Source organism: Pseudopodoces humilis, chromosome 11, assembly GCF_049639895.1.
Source record: "Pseudopodoces humilis isolate 2021_Gansu_Grassland_sample_001 chromosome 11, ASM4963989v1, whole genome shotgun sequence".
Classification (NCBI taxonomy): Eukaryota; Metazoa; Chordata; class Aves; order Passeriformes; family Paridae; genus Pseudopodoces; species Pseudopodoces humilis.
In genome coordinates, this window is record NC_142210.1 from 22766209 (window position 1) to 22790075 (window position 23867).

Sequence of the window (23867 nt, forward strand, 5' to 3'; positions counted from 1 at the left end):
AACATGGTGTTTGCTCCACTATCCCTTGTGGAGTATAATTATGTTTTCTATACATGAAAGCAATTTAATTTGTTTGCATCAAGAGAGACACTTGTGTAATATTCAAAATAATAATAATAATAATGTGCACAATGATCCAGACAGGATTTAATTTTTTTGAACAATTCTGTACTAAACAACACAACCCTTTATTACTTCAGCAGACAATCTGCAGTCAGCATTAAAGAAGAGAATCAGAAGTGAGCTCAAGCAGAAATGAGAGATGGTTTGATTAAACCCAATGTTATTCCACTCTTCCTCTGGACTCGATCTGCTCATTTCAGTGGGACAGAATAAATCAAGTGACAAATTAACTCTGTGTCTCTCCCATGCTCCTAAGCACAGAATTTGAACTCCTCCTGACCTGAAAGTGCATTTTCAAAGAGGGAACTGATTGTGCCTGCACCAAAACCTGACACATTCTGCTGTTTCTGTGGTTATTTTACAGCAGTGGTACCTTTGGTTTGGGTGATCAAACACCAGAGACCCACCTTGCACTCCTTGAGCTCATGGTGGCTCCGAGCCTCAGATCTGCAGAAAAAAAACTGGCAGAATCAAAGAATCCTGGAATATCCTGAGCTAGAAGGGACCCCCAAGGATCATCCAGCTCAGCTCCTGGACATCCCAACAATCCCACCCTGTCCAAGCAGTCCCGGAGCTCCGGCAGCCTTGGGGCTCATTCCCTGTGGAGCCTGAGCACCCTCAGGGGTAGAACCTTTTCCTGACACCCACCCAAACCTGCCCTCCTGGATGGCAGTAATGGAATCAAGACTATGGCTGGGGCTGGTTCTCAATGACCTGCCTCCCAATTCTGTTGTACAAGTAGAATTAGAGAATTAAAATATCTCGTGTTCACACAATTGCCGAAAGAAGCAGAATTCAGCGCTGGACTGTCCTCCTTTGTCCCTCTCCACACACCTCAGTGTCCCTGCTGCTTCCATCCCCTCTTCCCATCTCTGGAGCCAGGTATGGAAAAACAAAGACTGAAAACAGCCACTCTCTTCTTGGAGTTTTGGTAACAGAGCTCTAACTTGAGTTAAGCGATCAGTTTTGACGTGCGATGCAAATCTGAAGTTAAAAATATCGTTTTCCCTCAAAGTTAATTATGAATCATTAGGAAGACTGAAATAAAATCTTCTGCTGCCTTCCCCGCAGCTTTTCTGAGCAAATATGGAAAACACAGATCACTTTAGGGGGCTGCTCCAAGGTAGCAGACACTTGGTAGCTCTGGGGTTTATTTAAAGCAGCCCCACGTCTAAATCCTGTGGATTTGTTGTTGCATCTGGAAGTGCTGCAATTAACAGATGAAAATCAGCCCAGAGATAAAACTGGGGTGCATTAAGGTGAACAGGTACATGGAGAGACATTCATGGGTGCTGGAATGTCATCCTCACGCTGCAAAAGCGCTACTCAGCTGCCACAAACCAAAAGAGAAGCAGGAACACCAAGTATTCCTGTCCAGAAAGGAGCCCGTGGTAAAATTAAATTCAGCTGCTTTCTAAGCTTCATCCTCTCCTTGGCCCAGAGAGGGAATTATCAATATTGCTGAAGCTGCAGAAATTCCATTATTTCATTTTCACATGGGGATTATTGTTCCTTTTCCCTCCCTTTTGTGTCACTCCAGGAAGAAAGGTGTTTCAACAGAACCTGAGGTTGTTTTGGTGGTGAATTATTAAAGACAGAGCACAAGAAGGCAGAAAATGGCAACGCATTCTTCCCTCTTTTCTTGGCAAAGTGCCTCGATCTCTGAGGAATCCTGTCCTCAACCCTACCTCTTGCACTTGAACATCTCAGTGAAATCCTGCTGTGGGTGGAGAGGAGGGAATTGAGGGAAGAAGGGGAAGAGAAGCCAAAGGGATCTGCAGTGCCAGGAAGGCTGAACTGATCCGTGTCTCTGTACACGCAGGGTGACACCTGTGACATCCTGAGCCACAAATATCACAGAGAATGAGGAATTCCTGGGATTAGAGGCAGGTAAATAATTCATGAGCACAGCCACAGGTACAGGGGATGGACGGTGGTGACAGTGACAGACGCTGCCCAAAGCCGAGCCCTTCCCACCTGAGTTCATTGGCCCTGGCAGGGCTGGGCATCCATCCCAAAAACATTCCTGGGAGAAGGCAGGGGGGTCACGGATGGGACAGTGCACACCCACAGCTGGGAGCTGGCAGAAGAAAATCCCCTGATAAAGGAGGTTTTTACAGCACTTCTTTCCTGTGTTTATGGCAGAAGACACCGCTACCTGCCCAAACTCATTTATGACAAAACCCGCCCCTATCTGCCCGTATTTACACGGCAAAAAATTCCATTTGCATGGAGGGTCTGCAAGCTGTCATTTCACAGAGCAAAGAGAGCTGGAGGTGCTGGGCAAGCACATTTTCACTCTGCTCCCTGAGCTTCAGCAGCACCACCAAACACAGGGAATGCTCCAGAACCAGCTCCCACCTAAAATCCCAGGACAATTTTTGGGTGGGGAAGAGGTCACGAGGTCAGTGCTGGGTATGGCTGCTGTGGGCTGGCACAGGCAGAAAACCTGTCCCTGCTTCCCCTTCCAGCACTGGGAATTTTCCAGCATTAGGAATTCATATCCAAAATAAAACCTGTACCCCTCAAGTGCTGCCGTGAGCACAGAATGTGGGGAGATTTCCCTCTCCGTGCTCCTACAGCAACTTCACCCCACCAAATGTGCACCTGCCTCACTGCCAGGAGAAAATATCCTTTAAAAAACCTCAGCAGGAGGTTATCAACCTGCAAACAGCACCGAGGGGATGTTTCCAGACTCCTGGGAATGTGCCACCAGCCCCAAACGCACCTGGAGGTTGGGAAAGGAGCGTCCAACCCTGCCCGGCACCCCTGGGAAAGGCTGCAGGGAAAAAGCTCAGCTGGATGTGGGAGAATTCCCTGACACACCTGAGACCCTGCCCCACTCCCACTGGGCACACTGGGATAGATGAGCTGGGCTCAGCTTCATCTCCTGCCAATAAAATCGAATTTACCCACCTGAGCTTTCCCTTCTCCTCATCCTCGGGAATCTGAGATGCTTTCCCTGGCAACAGCATTCCCTTCCACCAGCCCAAACCCCACACACCTGCAAGAAAACCCCTCTGAGGAAGTTCTGAGGGAACAACAGAGATCTGATCTTATTTCATCTTCAGCTCTATAATTTATATTTATCACACTGGGCTCTGTTATGCCGCAAATTTTTGTTTTTCCAGTTTATTTAAGGAATTTTTACCTCTTTCTGGGCTTGTCTCCCTATTTTGTTTTTTTGCCCTGTGCAATTCCTTTGATTTTAGCAGGATTCTGGCAACGTAGTGTCAAAATCAGGATAAATTTGTGGTTTATTTATCTTGAAATAAAGACATTATTCCTTTTTTGAGGACACTATCCTTTCAGATAAAAAAATAATGTAATTCAGCTTCTAGTGCAGGCCTGCAGATAGCACCAATCAAACATTTCAAGTGAATGCAATGGAGGTGCAGTTTCAGGAGTTCCACATGTGCTGAAAAGGCTGATTTTCACAGAAACACGAAATTCTGGAGTGGTTTGGGTTGAAGGAAGAGATCATCACCACCATGGGACACCTTCCACCACCCCAGGCTGCTCCAAGCCCCGTCCAGCCTGGCCTTGGGCACTTCCAGGGATGGGGCAGCCCCAGCTGGTCCCTTCCAAACAAAACAAACTCCTGTTTTCCAGCATTTTCATTCTTTCCTCACAGGATCAGATCTTCAATTGACTGTTTTTTTTGGGATACTTTTCTTTCCCACTGTCATTCCACATTTAGCGTTTTATGAGAAGTAGTCTGTCTTTATTTAAATGGAAATTACCTGCCTCAAAAAAGCAGCTTCAGGGCGAGTTAAAATCTGCTGCAGCTCCAGCAAAATTAAGATAATTTCATCTGCATTGTTGCTCCTATATATTTTTCCTTGATATTGTGGCCAAGTGCACTTTTATTTAAAATAAGAATAAGAAACCTCAGCTGCTGTGCCAAGCCCTGGGAATACAAGAGTGGCCTGAAAGAGGAAACTGGATTTTGCAGAAATTTCACTTTATCATGTCCTAACACCACCTTTTTCTCTGGAGTAAATTACCTGCAAAGATTGTATTAAAGAATTTCTGGGCACTGTATTGAAGAATAATAATGGCAATTTCATAGTGATTTCACAGGATTAACCACGCACCACACAAGAAAACTATCCCAGCAAAATCCAATTTGTTACTTTTCCAACACCGAATTTCCCTTCTCTTTGGCTGGCAATTAGTTATTACAGAAGTTTAATCAAAGACTTCATTTCTTGAAATGTAGCACAGCCAGAGTAAGATTTAAGCAATAATTAAGTAAATTGGACTTGGCTTAGTACACAGGAAATTGAGGATAATTCATAAACATTATCCATTAGAAACTTGTATATTCCCACAGTGCTTGAGGTATTTTTTAGAACTGATAATATTTAAATTTGCCATGAGAAAATGAAAATATTTTGCTAGTCTATTAGAATGATAAATTGTTTCACCTGCCTGGACAGGGGGGAGCTGCTGTTCAAACAAAGGGAACTGACCTGAAAGAGAGAAACGTAAGTGGGGAAAGCATTCCAAAATCCCAGCAGGGAAAGATGACACAGAACCTTTCCAAAAGAAGAAAACACATCATGGATACAGAGAGAAGGGAAAGAGAAATCCCTAAAAAAACACAGGGAAATTAAAGACAGATTTGGGCCTTGCAGACCATTGAGAGAGAATAATAAGACTGAGAGGAATATATTAAATAAAAATGATGTAGAGAATGCCCAGCAATGTCTGCCTGGTTGCAGTTCCAACCTTTGCAAAGAGGGTCAGCAGCCACAAAATGATGCTGCAGGTGCTGTTCACTCAATTCCAACCCTGCTCTGCACATAGAGGAGTTAAAAACTGAGCAGCTTTGCAATCCGTGAGGTTTTCAGCAGAAGGAACGAGAGGTGGAAACACGGAGTGGCTGCACGGGGTGTTCAGCCAGGAAAGGTGACAGAGTCTGAACTGCTGCCCTGCTCTCAGGTGAAGGAACTCAATATCCAGAAGGGAAATGTGGGACCCGGAAAGTTCTCCTGGAGATGGGCACTGGCACTGGTCTTACCCAGTGAGTCCAGCACCGTGACAATGTCTGGATGGAAAGCAGAGAAGCTGAGGTGGAAGATTGCCCAGAGCTGCCCCTGGGTCCCTGGAAGCGTCCAAGGCCAGGCTGGACAGGGTTTTGGAGCAGCCTGGGATGGTGGAAGGTATCCCTGCCATGGCAGGGGGTCAAAAATAAATGTTCAGACCTCCCTCCAACCCAAACCATTCTGTGATTCCCAGAGTTGCAACTTCTCCCACTTCTCATCCCTTATTTCATGCTGCAAGCCAGTGCTTGGAGCAGGAGTGAGGAAATAGAGGGCTCAGCTCCAAGGCTTCCTCAACCACAGGAAGTTTGAAAGATTATGCCCCAAAACCCCAAAATCTCCACAGACCCCCTGAATTCCACCCACAGGTCCCAAACCACGAGGTGTCTGGAGCATAAATCGGCACTGATGCATTTTGGGGCCAGCAATTTTTGACGTGAACAATTCCAATTCCAATTCCTTAGCTCTGCTTTAGGTGTCGGGTTTTTCTATTGACTGGAAATACACTGAATTGTGCTTCAGAGAATGTTCACTCCATCACTGAGGAGTGGCGCTCTGTGGATAAACCCCAGAAATATTTCATTATCATCTCCATGAGGAGTGTTTGGTGTGCTCTGTTTTTGCTGCTCCTGCATTTAGAGCTGCTAAGTTGGATCCCTGTTTGCTCAGTAAATACGAAACCAGGCTGATCATTATGGAGTTCTGCTATTTCAGTTCAATTCATCCCCATTTTCTCTTTGATTTCTCCCCTTTCTTCGACAGATTGGTTTTTAGCTGAATGAGTCTGAGTTGTCACTTGGAGTTCCGCTGCCACACCTTTGATTCATGTGATAAAACAGCAAATGCAGTCAGCAGCACCAAGAACTGCCTGTGGAAATGCTGATTTACCACTGCACGGGTTTGCTCTGAAAAAGACACTGAAATAATGAATCTGTGGCACAGAAAAAATATCCCCTGAGTGGGTCTTGAAAATATCAAAGCCTGGTTTACAACACAGTTAATGAATTTTCATCTTTAAGTACGTGACAGGCAGACACAGGATGTCTTCAAAAAGAGTTAAATTCTAAGCTACTGCTGGCTAAAGTCTCATAAATGATGGGATGTTGTGGCTGTACTTCCCTAAGAAATGATTTGTTATTATAAATATATATAAATAAATATTTGGACAAATAATCTGCAAAGAACTGAGCGCTGCAAACTAAATTCCTGTATCTGCCACTGAAACCATGAACTGAATTTTGGGCATTCTGTAAAGTTATAAAAATAACAAATTCACCACTGTGCCTATTATGTGTTATGATCATCTGTTTCACCATAAAAAATAGGATTTACTATTCATCCTCAATGCATGAGAGTTCCAGGACTATATTTGAGCCTCCACACATCAAACTTTAACAACAGTGAGACAAAAATGAATTGTGCTGTGGCACAAAGTCACACCTCCTGGTCCCTTCACTGCATTCCCCTTTCAGTCTAAGGGTAAAATTAATTAAGATGGCATTAGATACACAGCAAAAACATGAAAAAATAAGTGGCCTGAGCAGATTTCATTAAGTTCTAATGTGGTTTAAAATTGCTTTAATAGGTAAGTTCATGACACAGCACTTCTAGGCCTGCTGAAAGGTCAAGGAGAGAAACACAGGCAGGAGTCCACAATTTGAGTTTTGTGGCTTGTTGCAGTTTGGATGTTGATTTTCTTCAGATTTTTATGACACTGGCTATTCCTCCATTTCACGTGGAAAACACAGGTAGGATTTAATCATTGGGGTTGCCCAGGAAAGGGAATAATCACTTAAATAAGGGAATTATTCTGGTTTGCTGGGTCAGCCGAGTTCCAGGTGCGGGAGGATTCCGAGTCAAGGCGACAGCAAACACTGAAAAGAGAGGGAGAGTCTCCAGTGTGAGTCCATGTCCTGCACCCCAACAAAAGGGACATTAAAATGTGACACTGCATCACCTCACAGTGCTCAGAGCATCAACACCAAGGGTTTTTTCCCATGAATATCCATTTTGCCTTGGAATCACAAAGATGCACTTTGACTTTTCCACGCTAAAATCAACTTACTGAAATAACAGAGCTATTCAAATCCCACTCTGATGGTTTGAGGGCTATTTCCCACAAAAAACTGAATTGCTGGGTGTAGGAACCCAAACTGGTACTGACAGCAGTACACATCTCAGCTCCTGCCAGCAGAATCCATAAAAACCAGGGAGATAAATGCTTTATTAGCTAACAGCTAAATTGCTGGTTTTAAAGGCTTCCTTACACTGCTATAAAAAACCTCCACAAATATTTGCTAACAACAGTCTGCACCTACGGGATCCTGTGTTTACACAATGCACTGGGTGATCACTGGGGCACACGGTGTGAGGGTTTTTTCAGTTCATGCTCTACAGCAATAAAACACTGAGTGTCCCTTAGTATGTGGATTTTCCAAGGAAATCTTTCCTGTTCCACAGCATCACTGAAGCTCTCTCCATTTTCCAGGGTATTGCTGCTGTCTCCTCCACTGTGGGGCACAAGCAGGAGGGAAAAAGAAAAGAACAAAGTATCCCCATAAAATAAGATTGCCGAGAGACGCCAAAAAAGCCCTTTTCTCCTAAATGCAGATCGTCACTCAAGTGACTCTGGGAGTCCAGAATTTACGTAGCCCAAATCTGGCTCTACACAGGCATTAAAAACCAAGTTAGAAGCACTTGGAAAAGCTGTAAAGTTTGGGGTTTTTTGAAGTTCCAGAGTCAGCAGCAGTGAGTCAGAGCATCGCTGCAGGGAGACATGGGGACACGGAGAGCGGCGGGAGCAGCACAAGGGGGAGGCAAACACAAAGTGCCCTGGCACATGTGGGAGCTCAGCCTTTGATGTCAAACATGTCTGAGGCTTCTCTTTTCCCTGCCAGTCCCTTGGACTGCCTGGATTTTGGGAGGGGTTGAAAGCCTGACTAAAGCCGAGCTGACAGGATCTTTTGGGAGGAGGAGGCTGGGATTGTTCCCTCCACCCCCAGGAATCGCAGCGCTCCCACTGCTGAGCCTTTGATCAACTTGTTGCCTGAACTTGGAGTGATTTGTCATTGATTTGTCATTCCTCTCCTGCCTGGAGATGCAGGAATCTCGGAGAGAGTGAGTCTGCAGCTTGTCAAAACCATGTCTGATGAACAAAGGAGTCTGAGAAGTGCCTGGAAGAGGCTCTTTTTCCTTGGCAGCCCTGCTGCACGTGGGTGGCTCTGGAGGTGTCCTGTTCCCTTCACTTCCTTCCTTTCCTGTGCAGAAGGGACAGGGACAGACCTGGATGGAGCAAGGCAGCTCAGGGACACACTCAGGGCTCTGCCTCTGCTTCATGGACCTAAGCCACACCTGTGATTCACTTTCTCTCGTTACCAGTGTCCCCAGCAATAAAGAAAATCGACCACAGCAGAAAAAAAATACAACTAAATCTACAAAAACGACTTGGGAAGCAAAACCAGCTGGACAGCATCCGTGCAAACTGGTAACCAATGTCATGAAGCTGAAGCAGAGGCTGGAAATGGTGGAAAACCGATAGGGAAGGGTCAGAGAATGAAGCTTTTCACCATCTGCTATAAAGAAACCTTTGAGGTAGAGCTACACCATCTTTCCTGAAGTTCAGAAAGCTCAGGAATGCAGAGCAGCTAATTCTGGAATCTTCAAACATGGAACAGAGCTGCCAAAAAATCTTTCTTTATCCAAAATTTACAGCATTTGAACAATTTCTCTGTTGTCTCTGTTTCGTGTTTTATGTCACAGGATGGATGCTAACAATGGGAAAAAATAAACCCAAATAAATTCACTGTGAAGTTAGTCACTTACCTGTTATTTTGCCAAAAAAAACGAGTGGTTTGGTCTGTTCATGAGATGATGAGTCAACCTTCTTTTCAAAAAGGAATTGAAGATTCCAAGCACAGCTGTTAGGTAGAGGCATCACAAATGAGGAAGGTCAAAAGAGGCTCCTTCCGTAGGGTTCCAGCAAGTTTTTTGTGATCATTGACTTTTTATGCCTCTTCAAGAGCCAGGAGTTTTCTGGATTAGGAAGGAAATGGGATGTTTTGTCAACACAGAAAAGAGATAAACAGCATGACAAAGTAATTGTATAATTATCAGTCTGACAATGATCCCAGGCCAAGGAACGGAACGACCGAGGCAGAGCTCATTAAGCACAGAACTAAAAGAAGTGTAATTAACGCCAATCAAACTCAGGTTTCTAAAGATGAGATCATTGCCCAGCTAATGAGGTTTCTCTTTGTAAGATTAAGGGTTGATTAATGAAAGGTGAAAACATAAGAAACATTTAGTTTGGGTCCTGGGTGGTTGATTTAAAAAAGTTAGGAATGAAAAACGGGATGAGCTCAACTACATCCCAGAACTAAAAACTCTGGACAGTCTGTTGGGATGGGATTGTCCAGGGTTTGTGTCTGAGAGGGATTTTGTGGCTCATCACCTCACACAAGGCACTCTGAGCCAGCCCTGTGCAAAACCAAGCACAGCAAGAAGGAAATCCCTGGGCACATTCCCAACCTGGTGAAAGGCAATTTATTAAACCCCAATAAATGGATCAATTCCCCATCTCCCCTTCTTTAAACCCCACCCCAGTTTATCTCCAAGCCTGCCCCAGTCTGAGGGATGCACCCACATGTTTATCCAGCATGCCCACCTGATAAAACCTTTCCATTTGGTTATTTTTTAAATTGTTTATCCCTCAGTGCATCCACTGCACTTCACCCTCTCAGGTGTTCAACACTTGTGTGATTTTTATCCATCAAATGTCACTCCAGAGCTTCCCTGTGCTTCTGCCACCCTTCTCTTTTCCCCACAGATCCCATTTTTCCCAACCACATCAGCATCCTCTCATTTTTCTCCAGAGGGTCAGAGAAAACACCAAATATCAGCAGTTCTGAGATTGATTCTTCAGAAATTCCGTATTTCAGTGGCAGTGTTCCTTGCAGTGCAAATCAAAACAAACTTTAAAAGCCTCCCAAAACTACAGGTTGAACAAGATTGAAAACGTATTATTTGGGCCAGCTGAAAGAGATTAAGATCCAATTTCTTTGGCCACTGGGACAGAAAAACACACTTAAAACTGAAGGTATTTTTTAAAACAGTGACTAGAATTGATCACAATGTTTCAGTGATTATTGAAAGCTGAAAAGATTCTAATTCAGACATTGTTTTCTAAAGGATTAAATTAATTTTTACACATAAACCTAATGGCTGCTGGATTACATGATAACAGGAGGGGTTTTTTTCATGCCCTTCTGGCAGGTATTTGTGGCTGAAAGTACCACTCATAACTCTTGTCTCGATTTCACAACTTTTCAGATCATTCAGCCGGAAATATTTTTGTGAAAAACTCTTTTTGGAGGAAAAAACATTCATTTAAGCCTTATTTTCTTTTCCTCCCCATTCATATAATAAATTTACCCTGTTTATCCCATTTTTTTGCCATATCAGAGCCTTTATTTAGAATCATAAAATCACAGAATTATAGAAATTATAGGATCATTAACCCCACCCTTTAAGTCATATTTGTATACATTCCTATACATTTCTATATGAACACAAGGCTTTAATGGGGAAGACACAAATATTTACCCTGAGCTGTAAAAACTACTGTAAAATCCTACAAAAATAATCCTAAGAACTTTAGAAATGCTGGATTTTAATTTTTAGAAATTAAAATTATTGAGCTACGTTTTTCTTTTTATTCCAAATACAGGAGCTAAAGAGAAGAACACACTTCCTAGTTTGAAGTACTTAGATCAAATAATGTATCAAATGTGTAAGAAAAACAATTTTTCCCCTCAGTCTAAAAAACGAGGTCACTAATATTTCAAAATATAAGTTTTCCCACAAGTTTTTACCCATCATGGCTTAACCCTGAATTTGGGTGGAATTTGCCATCTGTTTCCTCTTGCGTCACACTGAGTCAAACTTCCGGGGCTTTCTTCTGGCAGATGATGCACAAAACTTGGATAAAAATAATAAAAAACAATCTGAATCCAGGCTGCCAGCAATGCCTTTGACTTGTGCTCCCTCCCAGGGATAAATCATATTTATAAAACATGTGTTATGCACGGTGCCACCGGTTTTTATTCACATTTTGCTGACTCAGAGAGCTTCTGCCAGAGCCAGCAGCTGAAGGCAGCGCCTCACCACAGCCATGGCAACTGGAGCAGTTAAGCTTCAAGCCACAGTTTAGCATCCCAGGATTTTTGTGGTGCTGCCATTCCCGTATTTGAAGCTGGAAACCCTTCAATCTTGTAGCTAATCTATGTTGCTGTTCTTAAACCAGCTGTCAGACTAAATTTAAGTGAAACTCAAACTCAGGTTAAGTATTGTAGAAGTGAGAACACTGTGTTGTTCTGTGCACCAGAAAGATGAGCTGATAGCCTTTAAAACTGGTAATTTTGGCTGGCCCTGCACTTGCAGTGGTGGGTTTAAATGTTTTATACTTCATTATGTCAACAAATGATTTGTAACTAATTTAGTTTGAGGAAGCTACTGATTTGGGATTTATACACTATTGAAGATAAGGTCTGGCACAACCAAAGGAGCAGGAAGGATCTGGAGAAAAATGAACTTTTGAATCCCTGGAGGAGCTTCTGATGGGGAGCTCCCTGCTCTGGAGCTGGCTGGGAGCAGCGCAGAGCTGTCCCCACGTCACTGCAGGGTGGTCCCGAGCTTCTCCTCACTCCCAGAAATCTCCAATTCCTGCGTGGATGAGGCTCCCTGGGCCACCTCCATGAGGATCTGGGCTGATTTCAGCTAAGAAATGGTCACCACAGCTTCTTTTTTATTTCTAATCACACAGATCGCTCCCATCCTGAGGGAGCACCGACCCCACAACGCAACATTCACCAGCCAAAGCCTAATTAAGTAATCAGCACAATTAAATAATTCTGTTAATCACAAACGCTTTTGTACCTAAAAAATAGCCTTTTATAGATATCTCAACACCTACCCACACACACTGCCAAAGGTTCCTCCTCCTTTTAGAAAGGCACTCATTAGTATTTGGAAACAGACCCTTTCCACCTTCACTGTTGGCCTTAAAATTGATCAAGAGAGGACACAAAAAAATCTGAATTTTATTTTGAAGTAAAAAGGTCTTAGAAGCTCGTATACAAAAGCTATAAAAATCCCTAATTAAAACCCCAGAGAGCCCAGAGATCTCTAAAAAGCACTTATCTTCTCAGAAGGCAGAGCTTTGTTCCCAGCCTATCTGTGCTCATAAACTGAAAATAGGTGAACACACTTCTGGCTGGATAAATTATTGTCTAATATCCCATGCAACATGTACAGATTCATCTCATTACAAAGGGCTTGGGGTTTTTTTCATTTTTAAGAATCATTTCCTGGCTCTCCAAAGAGAAATTTTCAATGTTATCTTCTTTAAGAACACAAATATTTCCTGGATGCGAGAGATGCTTCATGGTGGCAAAAGCTATCTCTATTTTTTTTTTCCATCTGTTTACCACTCTTGCTTTGAAACCAAATTAGTTGAAAACTCAGTAAATAAAATTACAGGTGAGAAAATCAAAGTAAAAATAGAACTGCTTTAAACAAAGGCAAAAAATAAAAATCACAGCCTGTTTTCTGTGGAGATGCAAATCTCCGACTTCACAAGGACTTTTTTGAACTCCATCTCTACGGAAGCTGGTGGGAAATCAGCTCATTTCTCCCGTGTATTAAAGAGAATAATTTATTTTCCACAAGAAAAATAGATGAGCGCATATGCAAATATTTCCAAATAAACCCATTCTATTCAAATTCTCATTTGTGAATGAGGTAAATGTTGTGTAGCACGAAGTCAACGGTTTTTGCATGAGCAAAACGCAGAATAACAGGGTCCAAATGATCATTGTTCCTTCCATCCTGCCTTTTCTAGGATGGCAGCACAAAGAAATCAGGTACTTTTCTCAAATATGTGTATTTTGCCATTATTTCATTTCCTGGCACGTCAGGCTACACCGATTTCCTCATCTCTTTGTTTCTTCAGAACTTTAGAACCAGATTTAATGAATTTATTTCTGCCAAACCCTTCCAGCTTCCTTTGCACTCCATTCCTCCTAAGGCCACAGGGAAAATATGATTTAACTGAGACATTTGTATGGCACTTTTTCTTGGGGTTTGGGGTTGGTTTTTTTTGCTGGTTAGTGTAGAAATGCCACTTGGAAATTCATCCTCATTCCTCGAGGTTTCCAAGATTCAACCTGCCAGAGATCTGAGCTTGTGATGGTGCAAGAAGTGTTCAGGGAGCAGGATGAGGTCATGGACATTCCCATTATCTGTTTTAATTTAAACAACTAAAAACTAAAAAAACCCTGAATTTCTAGACTTTGTAAAGGCGAGAATGGTGGGGGTTCAGCTGAACAATTCAGATGAAGATTCAATCCTTCCTGAGTGAATTCTGGGGGGATTTTGAAGTTAAATTTCATCACCAGCTCTTTATTTCCAAGCCCACACCCCCCAGCAGCTCCTTTCTGATTTTCTCCGTGCCTCAGGCACAGGCTGTCCCATTCCCAACCCCATTCCCAAACTGGGAAACTGATCCCTGCAGATGGCAATTTCCTGTCTGGATTACAGGAATTTATTTAGACTAAAAAATTATCATAAAAAAAAAAAAATTGTCCCAACCCACGTTTTTAATGCTTTCCCTAATTTACTTTCCAAAGTGCAGCCTGGCTACATTTATATTTAAGGGTTTGGGGAAAAAAACCAAAAATTTTAAAAAAAGAGTAAAGTTAAGATCTGTGTTGACTGCAATATTATTTCAGCATTCCCCTTGAGAATATCTGCTGGAATTATTTGTTCAGAGAGCATGAATATCCAGGATGAATATCCAGCATCAATATCCAGTAGGAACATCCAGCACGAATTTCCAGGATGAATATCCAGGATGAATTTCCAGGATGAATATCCAGGATGAACATCCAGCACAAATATCCAACACAAATATCCAGCAGGAATATCCAGCAGGAGCTCTGGGGTGAATTTGCAATTGCTGCCTCAAATGAGGCAGAATTTTAAGTGCTGCTCCAGGTGTGTTCTCCCTGCAGGAGCTGCAGCTCCATCCAGGAATTTTCCAAAAGTACCTGATGGCAATGGCTGGAAGGACCAAAATATGCTGATATTTGGGGGTTTGTGTCACGTAATTCAACCCTAATTAAGCAGCAACGTTTAGTTCTGATGGGCGCAGACGGCTGATGCTCTCAATAGAGTGGTGAAAATGAATTCAGGAGTCCACAGATAGAAAAAAACGTTGAACTCAAAAGGCAAACTTGATTAAAAGCTGCAAATCCACCCAGTCCTTCAGAAAAGTAACGTTGAAACCAAAAGGCAAACTTGATTAACTACTGCAAACCCACCCAGGCCGTCCTGAGTCTTCATACAGGCAAGAAACTCAGATTTATACAACTAATTAACTTTAAAACTCTAAACTGAAGATGTGGACCGAACCCTCACTCTGGGAATTACTTTTTCATGTAAGACCAACGTTTTAAACTATTTATTTTCTCACGCAACACTGAAAGTAAAGTTTTAGACAACACATGTGTGAAAGTTCATGGTTGCCAGCTGGGTAAAAGCTCTCTTCCCAAAGCCCTTCGGTAAATCCTCGCCTTTGCCACCACAGGAGGCTGCACCATTTGCAGCCCCTCAGAAGTGAGACAGCCACCAGGATTATTAATGGCTTTCCCCTCAGCCAAATTTACAAATTGTCACAGAACTTGCACTTGTTTTGCATGAAATTCCAAGTAAGCGAGCCGTGCACTTTTTAAGACGCTGAAAATCCAATTTTACACTTGTCTTAATCACTGCAGATCAGTTCATCGCACGTTGGAGCTGCCATCTGCTCAGCCTTGATCCAATTCCCACCCAGAAACTCCTTTTGCTGCTGCTGCACAGACCCAGGGGGCCGTGTGTGCGAGGAATTCCCCCCTGACTCCACCAGGATGGAGCCTTTATCCCAAAATCCAAACCCTGGGAGGTTCTCAGCTATCCCAGGCAGGGCTGACACGCCCAGAGGGGACTCACAAAGGACGGGGACAAACAACAGTCATCTTCTATCATACCCTCTAATGGCAAAACAATCCCTAAAAAACACCCAAACTCCCATTAATCCTATTTTTCCTAATCAACCCTCTTAAAATTCAGATTAATCCTGGTTTTTTCACCTCCCACAAATCATCCCACAACCCAAGGCCAGGGATTGACAGGACGGGCATTAAAAGCCAGATGAAGCTGCCTCCTCTCCAAGTGTTGGAAATTCACCCTGGAATTGGAGAAGCCATGGGAATGAACATCTGGCCAGATGTTCAGGGCAGAAGAAACCACACCAGGCAAGCATTTCCTCCAAATCATCCAAAACATGCATTTATAAATGCCTGATTTCTGTGAATGGGAAAGTTCTTATTAGAACTGAAACGGGAGGAGATCATAATTCTATTCATCAGGTAAAAATTAATTTAAATTAGTTTTTTTAAAAAAATTATAAATAATGCATTACTGCTAATTGAACTTTACACACTTTGAGCAAAGTAGTAGAGAAAAAGGAAAAATAAAACAAAGTATGAGCCTATTTTATCTTCTGGATCTGCTTTGCTACGAGATATTGATACAGAAAATTCATTAATCTTTTCAGAAAGGCAAGCATTGCCTTTGAGGATAAATCCACTCCCTTCTCTTGCCTGGTTTAGGATTAGGAAATGGGTTTGCTTCCATCACACAAATCTGGAACAATGAAACAGAAAAATGTTCATTTGAAACATATTTAGGCCCAAATTAGTCACTGAGCAGTGGAATGAAGAAGGAAAACTCAGCTTTTTTTAAATTAGTTGTCTGCATAAAGTAACAGGTTTGTGTGCATTTGGTCTGTATTTTAAATTTAGAAATGATTTTACCATGGACAGTTGCCCTTGTGGGGACACACATCTCTGCATCCAGGCTAATTTTGCTTCCTGAAATAATATTATGATTAAGCTTTCATTCTTTTCTTTTTCCATCCAAAGTCTTTGGATTCGAGGTACCAAATTAAAATGCTTGACTGAAATGGGATGCCAGCTAAAAATGACCAATTTCTGCCTAGGTTAATATTTAGCAGGGTTACACTCTCCTCACCCCTGTCACTGTAGGATTGATTTATTTTCCAGCACATTCCCCATTTTCCCACTCCCTCCTGACTCCTGACGCTTTTTCCTGAGCTATTTTCAGAGGTTTAAAAATTGGGAAGTGCAAGGACAAAAAATGCAGGAATTATTGGAGAGGCTCATGTCATTAAATGGACATTGCCAGAGCAATTCAAATAATTCCACCTTAAAGAAGGCCAAAGCTAAAAATACAAATGCCCAGCTCTGAAGGGCACTGCTGGCTTCAATTCTCCCCCAAAAAATTGGAAAATAGCCACAAGATCAGAAATCCACCAAGAATTTCATGGAGCTCTATGAGCAAACATTTATTATTTTCTTGTTGACTAAAGTGCTGAAGGATCTGCCTGATAAACTACAAAATACATTGAAATAAAGAAATTTAAGAAAAGAAAAATATGCAGAAGGTGAGAAATTACCTTTGGGTCAATCAGGGAGCTCAGAAACACAAATTACACCTGAGCTTTTGGGGCTGGGCAGGACCAGCAGGGAATATTCCTGCTTGTATTGTTCCACTTAAATCTTTTACACTTGTAGGAAACATTATGAACATCCCTAAATGAGTTTTCTCTATGTAAACCCATAACTAAAGAATTTAAAACACTTTTTAAGCAACAAGCTCAGAATGTTGTGACACATCTTCGTGCTGGGCTTTTTTTTTAATGGTGAATTTGTCTTTTTGACTGAAAATTCTGGTGGTTAACACGTTTAAGATCTTTACAGGGAAGGGAGGAAGTGGAAATGATCTTTTCAGAATGGATTTTCCAGAAGATAAAATCAGCAGAGCTACCTGTACTTATTAATTTAATAATTAGTTGTGAACCATGAAGACATGTGAAGGGAAAGCAAAGGAAATCCACCTTAGTTCTTACAAAAGACCTAAAAAACCCCAAAAAAGACAATGGGACATCTGATATGGAAACGAGCTAGTGGGCATAATAAATTGAATTAGTAAAAATTCCAGTTGCAACATATTGTCACAGCTCAAAAACCCCTGTCCAGATGATTTTCCACCCAGTACTGAACTCAAAGCCAGAGATTCTCTCCCTGAGGAACCCCATTAATGCCCTGCTGAAACAAATCTGAATTTAATTCTGACTCTGTGGGTAACAACGCTGGTTGCTTTCCTCTTTTACTGCCACGCCATAAAACCCCAGGAATCAGATTTAGGAGCAGCCACCTGCTTTCTCAACAGACTGCCAACACCTGATACTTTTTTATTATCCTTTTTGAGGCTTACTCTGGTTGCAAACAGAATTTCCTGAAACTTTGGGGCTTAGGTGAAAGGCAGTGAATAACAACAAGTAAAACTCAACATTCTTCTCCAACCATCCGATAATTTTGGATCTCCCCCCCTAAAACCACTTGTCTATTCGTCAATCCTGTATTATTTGGTCAGTGAAGACCAAAGGTGCTACAAATAAACGATGCCCCAAGTTTTAAGTGTGATTAAAATGTGAGGGAGCAAAACACAGAGCAGACCCAGGAGGAATCAGAGAGGGATTTACTTTCCTTTTCCTTATTCCATGGTCATCAATCCCTCCCTCCCCCTGCTGCTGCTTCATTTCCACCCACACTGCCCTCAAGACAGATCTGAAGGAGCAGGTGGAAGTCATTCCAGATGTAATTTTGTTTAAAAAAACCCAGGTAAATAACGCTGGAATTGGCCCCAAAAGGAGAATTTTAGCAGGTAAGCAAGTTGCTAAATGAAAATTGAAAGTCAACACCCAAAATCATGTCGCTTTACTACTCCACCTTCACTCACTGGTTAGTAAAAACTGCTAAACTTAAATTTTCTTTGGACACTTCCATAAATCTGAAACACTTCTGCTATGCCAAACTCTAAATTACTAACAAAATAAAAACCAAACCAATACTCCAAAGCAGTAAAGTCGATTATATTAAGATTAGAGACGCGTTCAGATGGAAAAACAAAGCATCAAAATGTTTGCTCTGATTATCTGAGAGTCTCTGCCCACACTGCAGCTCAGGGCTTTAAAGCAGAATTTTCAAGACTTTTGGTGACTTTCTCCCTGCCATGTTATAAAAGAAAATGCTGGAGAATTTCAGGATAAATCAGAGCTAACTTGACAGTAAACAGAGGGCCATCAGAAATATGACATCTTACAATGTGGAAGAGATTTTTAAGCACTGAAAGGGCATCTTGACAGGAATATAAAAGGCAGAAGATTCAAAAAAATAATAATTATGCCTCATTTTGCAGCCAGGACTGGGTAAACCATACCTTAACCTCTCTTCCCTATTCAATCACAACTTTATTGCAGAAAAACAATCTGCGGGATGGGATGGGATGGGATGGGAAGGGAAGGGAAGGGAAGGGAAGGGAAGGGAAGGGAAGGGAAGGGAAGGGAAGGGAAGGGAAGGGAAGGGAAGGGAAGGGAAGGGAAGGGAAGGGAAGGGAAGGGAAGGGAAGGGAAGGGAAGGGAAGGGAAGGGAAGGGAAGGGAAGGGAAGGGAAGGGAAGGGAAGGGAAGGGAAGGGAAGGGAAGGGAAGGGAAGGGAAGGGAAGGGAAGGGAAGGGAAGGGAAGGGAAGGGAAGGGAAGGGAAGGGAAGGGAAGGGAAGGGAAGGGAAGGGAAGGGAAGGTGCGGGAAGGGAAGGGAAGGTGCGGGAAGGGAAGGGAAGGTGCGGGAAGGTGCGGGAAGGTGCGGGAAGGGAAGGGAAGGGAAGGGAAGGGAAGGGAAGGGAAGGGAAGGGAAGGGAAGGGAAGGGAAGGGAAGGGAAGGGAAGGGAAGGGAAGGGAAGGGAAGGGAAGGGAAAGGAAAGGAAAGGAAAGGAAAGGAAAGGAAAGGAAAGGAAAGGAAAGGAAAGGAAAGGAAAGGAAAGGAAAGGAAAGGAAAGGAAAGGAAAGGAAAGGAAAGGAAAGGAAAGGAAAGGAAAGGAAAGGAAAGGAAAGGAAAGGAAAGGAAAGGAAAGGAAAGGAAAGGAAAGGAAAGGAAAGGAAAGGAAAGGAAAGGAAAGGAAAGGAAAGGAAAGGAAAGGAAAGGAAAGGAAAGGAAAGGAAAGGAAAGGAAAGGAAAGGAAAGGAAAGGAAAGGAAAGGAAAGGAAAGGAAAGGAAAGGAAAGGAAAGGAAAGGAAAGGAAAGGAAAGGAAAGGAAAGTCTGATAAGATAAAAATGAGCCATTGAATTTCACAGAATCACAGAATGTTTTGCTTTGGAAGGGGACCTAAAATATCATCTAATTCCAACCCCCACACTGTGATTTTAGCGATTAAAATCCTCTCCCATCCAAAAGGGCAAAGAAGGCAGAACCCAATCTGCTGAGCAGAGCTGGTCCCACTCCTCAGACCCATCAATCCCCAAAAGCCTCCAACACCCAGCTCAGCCCAGGCACCCACACCACTGATCCCAAATCTCTGGCTGCAGCCAAGGAGCCCCCAGATCCTCCTCTCAACAGCAAGGGTCAAACATTTGCTTTGTGCCTGATCTGTCTCAACCTCTCCCTGCCCAGCTGCCTCCTGGCGGGGTTATGAGGCACAAATCCTCGTGAATTGTTAGAGCAAATCTATAAAGATAGAAAAAATGTGATTCCACCTGCTCCTATTTCATTTAACACTGCGTTGTCTTCACCTCAGGGGTGAAGGACTGATCACAGCCCAAGTGTGATCCCACATTTCAGCAGCTGAACTACAGATTTTCTTTTCCTCAGAGTCAACAGGACTGGGAAATGAATTTCTAAATTTATAAAATGAGCCCATTTCTGGTGAATGCCCACAGCATTCAGACTCAGTGCAGCTCGGTGCAGTCTCACTGCAGGAAACATTTTATTCCCTTATTATTTTAGGAAGCTACAACTGGAGGAAGAGCAACGTCCACACCAACCTCCAGTCTAACAGCACAGATTGCTCGACTCCTTCGCCTCCAATTTCAATTATCTGCTGATTTTGTCAGACTACCTGAAGGCTTCTACTCCAACTTTTAGTGGAGAGAAAGCTACTTTCCTATTCAAGGGAAGCAGATAACCTCTGGCATTCACTCCATGACCAGTTTTTCCCTTCTTTTAAATGAACAGCCTGTACTAAAAAGAGGCTATAAAATGTTGACTGCAAAACAGCAAACAAATGGTTTGGCTTGGCTGTGAAACTCCTGCCACACTTTCTACTCAAATAAAAAGCTGTGATTCTACCATGGCTACCTCCACTGTGATTTCTGTTGAATTAAAATCTGGCTCAGGACTGCAAATCCTATTTGCAGGCAGGCAGAATTCATGCAAACAAAACTGAAATGATAATTGAGAGAGAGAGTTCTTGAATAAATGCTGCATTTGTCCTAGACAACACCCCTCTGCCACTGCCATTCTGTTTGTCCAAAGGGAGGATTATTTCCTGAACACGCAGATTGTGCTGGATGTAAAGGCTCACGTGGCCACACGAACACAGAATCCCTCACCAGGAACTGCTCCTCTTCATTAAGAGACTGTGCAGAGCCAAAATCTCCCTCTAAAAACATTCCTTACCAAAGCACAGGCTGTTTGCAAGAGCACATGGAACTACTGGTGAAGAGGAGGAAGTGCTGCTTTCCTCAATCCATGTTCTCCCTGCATGGCTGAAAAGAAAATCTCTTTTTACACCCAGAATTGCCCCCAAAGTCCTGAGAAGTGACATTAATACAGCCAGGCTGCAGTGCCAGCTTCACCCCAACTCTTAAGGAACATTTAGATATTGGGATCAAATTAACTCATTTAATTTGAGTGGAATCTATGACAAATCCAGTTCAGCTTCTTTAAATCACACCAAGAACCTACTCACTAATTTCTGTCATTTTTAAGAATCAGGATCCAGCTACATCTGCTCAGTGGAGCAGATTATCAACCGGGTCTACTCTTCTGCTTTCATCAGCCCAGAGGAATGAGAAAAAGCAAAATAAACTGCCAAAACACCATCACTGCCTTCCTTACACTGCCCATCCTATTTCAGTGATGGGGAATTTAAATCAGTGTGGCCTATCGCTCACAGAGTGCCAGCAAGCTCAGGAAAAATGGAAAAGGAAATAAAAGTAAAATGTAGCTTCCAGAATGGAGTCACTCTCTGAATGTGGCCTTGTGCTGGTTTCAATGTGTTTCTATTTATGCTCACCGTGTTTCACACCGCTGCTGAATATTTTACATCTTGTTTAGACAAAAAGCCACACCTATCTCCTCCCCAAGGTGATTTTAGCTGGGCTAGCAGGAAGGGCAGCAGTTTGTAAATGTTTTTGGTAGTCAGAAGTGGGAGAAAAAGGAGTTTCCACATCCAGATGGGGTGGGAGGATGCTGAGGCTTTCCTGAAGGAGCTGCAAGAACAAAGAGCAGCTTGTGCAGAATCTGTCTGAGCTGACACCCAGAAAGTTGTTTATAAATAATTACAGAAATTTTAAGAGTTTGCCTGTTCTCAAAAACTAGGATTCACGTTCTGGGCTTGCAGGATTCGGTATCCAGGGAAGGGAATTTTTGATCTTGCTCAGTTTTATCACAGAGCCTCACGCCGTGCTCCTGCCGTGCTCCTGCACTCCGACGTTCTCCTCAGTCCCAGGGATGGGCAAACTGGCAAGGAAAAGGAGCCCAGCAGCAGAAACTGAACTTCTGAAGGCTGAAAATATCGGCAGAGTTGATTCCTGGGGTATCTACACAACTTCAGCCAGCCCTGTGGTTGAAAGTTGGAGGATAAGCTAATAAAAAAAGGGATTTTCTTGAAGGCTGCTTGCAAGTCTGAGGCAGAAAGTGAAGCTTCCATGAGGCTGGGAATGTGTAAATGCCTGATATCACACAGTGGGAAATGTCTGTATTCTTTGGAAAAACCAAGTTTTCCAGTCTATAATAAACTCTCCTTTTTAAGGCTAAGAATTAAAGGCTGAGTTTCACCCCACTGTGCCTCTGGAGAGTAAATGCAGAAGAAAAACAAGTTCTCTCCTAAAGATTTCATGTATTTAGGCATTTTATACCTCAACAAATTGCAAAGAATTAAACAGGAGCCCACAAACTGCAGGCAGTTTGTAATTTACCATGCTCTGAAGTCTTGGTGAGTCTGGATCATTATTCAGTAAAATAACAGCCCCAGAAGTGGTAAATCCACATTCAAACAGAAGCCAGTTATCTTCCTGGCTGCTCCTTAAGAGCAGCAGTGCTCCTGCAAACCATCAGATCTTTCTGTGATTAGATTAAAAAAAAATCCCAGCAGGGAACTGGGAGGCACAAGAGAAGTGAAATCACAATTAAACAAAAGCAAGAGGAAATGGGGAGATTGTGTCCAGCAGACAACACAGCAAAATAAAACACACCAACTAATGAAATGCAGGAGACTTGGTGATAAGATTCAAGTGAAAAACCTGGGAAATCTCTCATATAAAGTAATATCTGAGCCATTTATCTCACAGTCAAGGCTGGCAAAATCTTTTGCTTTGCCCTGAGACAAAAAGCATTAAGTGAGGTTTCTAAGAGCTGCTTAGCTGGAAACCTGACCAGTGTGGAAGAGGCTGTTAAGCCAAGATTACAATAAGCTGGGCTTCAAACTGTGTGAAATCATGGGAGGGAATCAAAGCATTGATTCCAGGAAGAACCCACAGGAAGAAATTCCGAAATCCCCCAGAGATCCCTGCTGGGATGGTGAGTGCAGGGAGGATCTGCCCCATGGCCCTGAAACCATGGATTCCCAAACAGCTGCTCCAAAATCAACGTTCTGCTCCCAAAAACCTCTCCTAACGCTCTGGTTTTTAACTGGGAGGTGATCCCTGTGGAATTCCAGCAGGTGGGATGCCCTGCTCAGCCCAGCCCAGGGCAGTGGGATCAGTGCAGCACCACCAAGGTCACCTCCTGGCTGGTTTTTTGTCACTGTCATAGATACATATTATATTGTTGGCTTTTCCCAAATATTGGAATGAAGGTTGTATGTATAAGATAAGAAAATTTAGCTGTATTAATATAGTTTTCTTTATTTCTGTTATTGATGGAACTTAGAAATAGTGTTATAATATATATATGTTAAGCTATGACATAGTATTAAAACAAAAACTACTTTTGTTTGTATAACCCAAAGACTAAAAAGATAACTAGAGACCCCCTGTATTCATAAACTATCTTATCCAGATGAAGACAGCAGTGACCAGAGCTCTGGGGGAGGAATTTATTGCATTTCTGGTATCAGGGAATGTAAATTTCGATGGCACCAAGAAGATTGATCTATTGGGATGGGGGCAAGAGAAAACTGAACAGAACACCAAAGATCCTGAGAAGAATGGATGAATATGTATGAGAATTTATGGATATGTGGTAGAATTCCAGTTTCAAGGCACAATCCTTTGTTAGTGAGGTGAGCTCTCTTGGCTGAATGCAGACACCCAGCCATATCTGTAAACTTTCCTTTATCTCCTAATTGTCTTTTTTATTAAACTTTTAAATTCTATAAAAAAATATGTGAACCTCGTTTTTCACAGTCACATTAAAAGATGATTACCCACTATTATCAATGAGCCAGATTTAAATCCAGGAAAGAAATCCACCTCTCAAATGTCCTCCTCCAGCCACAGGATTCAGAGAGAACTTTCCATT

General features: G+C 42.6%; 1 long non-coding RNA gene across 1 annotated transcript in view; it reads right to left on the reverse strand.

The window, feature by feature from the left end:
- Nucleotides 1-6803: 6803 nt before the first annotated feature.
- The window catches only part of LOC148183631 (uncharacterized), a 98984-nt gene continuing 81920 nt past the window's right edge, over nucleotides 6804-23867 (reverse strand). The window contains exons 2-3 of the long non-coding RNA XR_015773512.1: nucleotides 8994-9203; nucleotides 6804-7045 (exon numbers count right to left, since the gene is read on the reverse strand). This is a non-coding gene — a long non-coding RNA (uncharacterized LOC148183631). The remainder of the gene's footprint in view (nucleotides 7046-8993; nucleotides 9204-23867) is intronic.